General features: G+C 33.4%; 1 pseudogene; it reads left to right on the top strand.

The window, feature by feature from the left end:
• On the top strand, positions 2708-4055 carry LOC110270809 (annotated as a pseudogene).

Below are 5456 nucleotides of genomic sequence, written 5' to 3'. Positions count from 1 at the left end.
TTAGAGGCTAATTTTTTTATATTGGTTAAATATATGTGTAATACATTGTTATTGGAAGATTAGGTATTTTTCTTTGATATGGTATTTTTTATTGATATTATTCAAATTGGACGATCCGATTTGTTTGGAAAAAAAAAACTACAAATCGGACCGTTCTGATTAGTTTTTTTTTTCTAAAATTAAAACGGATCCTCCAAGTTTTATTAAAAAATAATTTTTTTTGTAAATACCCTCTAATCGGATGGTCCGAGTTCCTTATTCCAAATTCCTTAGTCCGATTTCAACCTCTTTGACACCACATGCAGAAAAAATATTCCTATTTTCCATAACTTTGTATCACTCCACACTCTTCTCCATATTAAAAATAAAAAGCGTCACTTAGAGCATTTCCAACGGACAAATATTTGGAGCCCTCCTACTGTGCTGTCAGAGAGAAAAGAGAGATTGGGCGTTGGAGAGGAACTCATTTGAGTTCCTTCACGCAATTCAAAGCGAGGGAGTCCCTCTGAATGGGGACTCCCATTAACCAATACACAATTGCCAAATGGCAAGTAAAATAAAAAATAAATAATTACATAAAATATTAATTAATTAAATAATTATATTAATTAATTAAATAATTATATTATATAATTAAATAATAATTAATTTAATAATTATAATGACTAATTATATTAAATATTGATATTTTTATTTAATTAATAATTTATATTAATTAATTAACTAATAATTAATTAAGTAATTAATTTATATTAATTTAACCGTTGCAAAACTAGCCGTTGTAAAATTAGCCGTTAGAAACTAGCCGTTATTATGTTACCGTTATTATTAATAAATTAATATTTTATTATTCTATATATACCACTTAGATACACTTCTATTATCACACTCTCTACTACTCTTCTTCATCTTCTTCCAAGTTTATAAAATCAAAGTTCTACTACTATTATTTTGTTCGAAAAAATAGATCCAAACCAACTCAACTATTTCTTCAATTACTTACAAAACTTTCCTCAAATTCCAAATACCCAACAATCTCAAACTTCAAACACTCAAGTTCCAAATCAAAACTTCACACTACCAAATACATTTCAAAATCCAAATCCACAAAATCTTTCTAATTTCAATTTTCAAGCTCCTTATAATAATCAGTTTCCTATATTCCAACCGCAAAATCAAAATTCACAAACACCCCCATTTTCCATTTTCATCCATATTTAACCATTCTATCGGAAATGTTACTCCAACTTCTTTGCCATTTCCAACTCAATTCAGTGCATCAAGGCGTAACTCGTCTGGTGTTGGTGGCTCTTCTAACCCATCCTCTCAGGCTCCTATACAATCTAGTCCAAATTCGCAATATTCTGATTTTGCTAACCCTCGTGGATTAGATGCTATCGACCTCAATGATGATGATATTGAAGATCGGAGGCAAGATAGTATTCAACACTGGCATTAGGAAGAGGATGAGATGTTGATCAGTACGTGGTTAAATGTTTCAACTGACCCTGTAGTTGGTACCGATCAAAAGGGGAAAATATTTTGGAGTCGAATTCATAGCTACTGTGTAGAATTTTGTTCCGACATGACAAGGGGGGTAGTTTCATGTAAGAAACGATGGTATAAGATCAACAAGGCTGTTGCACAATTTGCTGGTTGCTACGATCAAGCTAGTCGAAACATAAGGAGTGGTTCAAACGTTGATGACATAAAGGAGTTAGCTTATAAACTTTATTCCATAAATTATGGTAAAAAATTTACTTTTGAGAGGCATTGGAACATGCTTCGGTTGGAGCAAAAATGGAGAAGCCAACTACCTACACAGAGTGGCGGCTCAAAGAGAACCAAGGTTAGTGCAACTGGAGCATACTCATTCTCATCAAACCCAGAAACACCGTTGGCTAACGAACCTGTTGTGGACTCTCCCGTTCGCCCACAAGGATCGAAGAAGAGCAAGCGAAAAGGTAAGAAAAAAGTACAGATGTCTAAAGATTTTAGCGAAAGAAAATCATCGGTTGTCAAAAAATTATCTCTCATAGAAGATATTAAGAATGTTAGAGAAAAGGAACTAATGGTTAGGGAAAAAGAAAGAGAAGAGGAGAAGGAACATAGAGCAAATATTATGGCAATCAAAGAGAAGGAGTTACAAATTCAAGCGGCAATGAAAGAACAAGAATTACAAGCTCAAGCAGCAATGAAAGAAAAAGAATTACAAACTCAGAGGTATATTAAAGAAATGGAGATAAAAGCAAAAGAAAGGAAAATGGAAAGGATGGCCAAGGAAAGGGAAAGGGAGATGGATATGCAAATACTTAATGCTGACACGTCTACAATGAGTGAAAAACGACGAGCTCTTCATGAGATTGCATGTGAGAAAATAATCGCCAAGTGGTTTACTTAATGATTCCTTGTATTCGTAGAGTTATGTAGTATGCTATTATTTTTATTGCGTATTACTGGTTTATGATGTAGTTTGTTTTATTTACTTCTGATGTAAGTTTTTAAATTAGTCAATATTATTGTGTCCTTATTGTTCATGAAAGTGACCGTTGCAAAACTAGCCGTTAACTAGCCGTTAAGGTACTTATTGCAGACACATTTATAAATATCAATTATCAATGACTCTGCAACTCCACTTCAACTCTTGTTTCTCACCTCGAAAGAGAACTAAAAATTACATTTCTAAATATGGCTAGAAATTTTGATGATATGTTTAATGAGGCTTTGTATGGCAAAAGAAGACGGCAAGATAACATAGTCATAGATAATTGGATCGATGAGTGTTTACTCCAAGATTCAGAAGAAGAAGATATCGATAGAAGCTCTATCCCAATTACTCGTAGATGGATCAACAGAGATCGAGAAGCAGGACATGATCGCCTTTTTCAGGATTACTTTGCAGATAAACCGGTGTATAATGCTGACATTTTTCGACGCAAATTTCGAATGAGAAGACATGTGTTCATTCGGATAGTAGACGCTCTCTCAAACGTCGATCCGTATTTCCAATAGAGGGTTGATGCAACTGGAAGAAGAGGCTTGTCGCCACTCCAGAAATGTACCGCTGCGATACGGATGTTAGCATATGGCGTAGGAGCTGATGCTGTTGATGATTATGTGCGCATAGGCGAGAGCACTACAATTGAATGCTTGGAAAAATTTGTTGAAGGTGTCGTTTCGATGTTCGAGGATGAATACTTGCGAAAATCCAAACCAAATGACGTACAACGCCTGCTACAAATGGCAGAGGGTCGTGGCTTCCCTGGCATGTTGGGTAGCATTGACTGCATGCATTGGCAATGAAAAAATTGTCCAAAGGCGTGGAAGGGTATGTACATAAGTGGTTATCGTGGGGTTGCAACCATAGTACTTGAGGTTGTAGCATCTTCAGACCTTTGGATATGGCATGCGTTCTTTGGAGTTTCTGGTTCAAATAACGATATCAACGTGTTAGATCGTTCTCCAGTGTTCGATGATATTCTAAATGATCGTGCTCCGGAGGTAAATTATACTATTAATGGTAATAATTATACTATGAGATACTATTTAGCAGATAATATTTATCCTGAATGGGCCACATTTGTCAAATCAATCTCAAAGCCACAAGGGGAGAAACGCAAGTTATTTGCACAATACCAAGAAGGGCAAAGAAAAGATGTGGAGCGAGCATTCGGAGTGTTGCAAGCACGCTTTGCAATTATACGTGGTCCAGCTCGTTTTTGGGAAAAGAAGAAGCTTGCCAACATAATGAGAGCTTGTATTATATTGCATAATATGATTGTTGAGGATGAAAGAGACACTTATGCAGGAAATTTTGCTCAAGGCTTAGAGTATGATGATGTCGAAAATGGCTTATCACAACCTCAGTTGGGGGAAGAAGATTTCGCACCATACCATCAATTTCTCCAAAGAAATGCCCAACTTTGAAATAGGCAGCAGCATAGACAATTGAAAGAGGACTTGATTGAACACATATGGCAATTTCACAATACTTGTCGTCAACTATAAAGCTTAATTATGTTTTTCTTTGTATTAAGTAATTTTACAAATTAGTGTAATCCCGAATTATATATTATGTATTATTATTATATATGAATTTATTTAATATTAATATCTTTTAATAGTGAATTATTTTTAAATTTAATAAATTTAAATTATATTATTGAAAAAAATTAATTACATTAATTTCAAGTATTTTAATTAATTAATTAATTAAGTGGGACCACAACAGGGACTAAAGTTAATTCCTCCTAATGGAGAAGAGAGAGATGTTTTGAGTTCCTATTTATTGTTTATGACGCAAAAGTTGATGTGGAGTTATTTTTTATGACAGGTGGACCATAAATAGGAACTGTGATGAATTTTCTGCTTGAGATTGTCTTAATCTAGCATGCTTGTCACTTACTCATTGTACTCATTAATCATAATAATAGAGAGATAAAGATTGGCAAAACTTGACACTATTTTTAGTAAAGAGATCGAGATATACACCTGCTTTCATGATAATTATTTATTAAAAGGTTGTTTATTGATTAACTAGAGTAGAAGGAAGAGAGGTGGATATGGAGGAAGAAATTTTTCACCAAATAGAATATTGAGATTTATTTTAGTTTCTATTTTTCAGTCTCAATCTTTCCGTCTCTGTCTCTCTACCAAACACTACCTAAGGAGATGAAGCATAACTATACCCATCCAATACCGGAAACCCTCTATCATCTTCCTTAATTCATTCATCACATTAAATTCATACATTCAGGCGCTTGTTAACTAGATTAATTGATACTTGGTCTATTTAAAAATAAATGTCTCTTTTATTTTTTAAGTTTATTGAAAAATAATTACTTTCTTAGTGTAGTTGGACTCGTAATAACAATACCCTTGATAATCGCCGAATTAAATTATTAGTGCATAAATCTACATAAAGTAGTAATGCTCTTGGTTCACCAATTTAAAAATAAAATTATGGAACAAATGTTAAGTAACCTTGAGCTAATATTATTGTAGATTAATTAGACATAAAATGGCAGTACTTTTATTCCCCTGGAAATTAAAGATGATATATGCTTTAATTTATTTGACAAACACCATTACAAACTATAAAGTGAAAACTAACACACATAATAAAGTAAGCATCTTCAGGCCCTCTACTCCTCTTCTTCTTCTTCTTCTATTTGAATCACTTCCAACAACACTAGGAGAAGAAGGTGGAGGAGGAGGTAGAAATGGAGATGGAGGTAAAGGTAGAGGTGGAGGTGGGCCTTTTATTCCTCCTCTTCTTTTATATATATACGGATTACTTTCAATATATAAAATGAGATTATACTAATCATAATTAGAAACTCATTTCATTAAAAAATTAATTACAAACAAAAAATGAGCATATATCATGATTCATAGAGAGAGTGTCAATATGTTTGAAATTAGTAGTCGCGCTAAGAATACAGAACACAGAATAA

This window comes from Arachis ipaensis, chromosome B04 (assembly GCF_000816755.2).
Source record: "Arachis ipaensis cultivar K30076 chromosome B04, Araip1.1, whole genome shotgun sequence".
Taxonomy (NCBI): Eukaryota; Viridiplantae; Streptophyta; class Magnoliopsida; order Fabales; family Fabaceae; genus Arachis; species Arachis ipaensis.
Note: the sequence above shows the minus strand (reverse complement) of the source record. Positions and strands in the feature narration are given on the sequence as shown.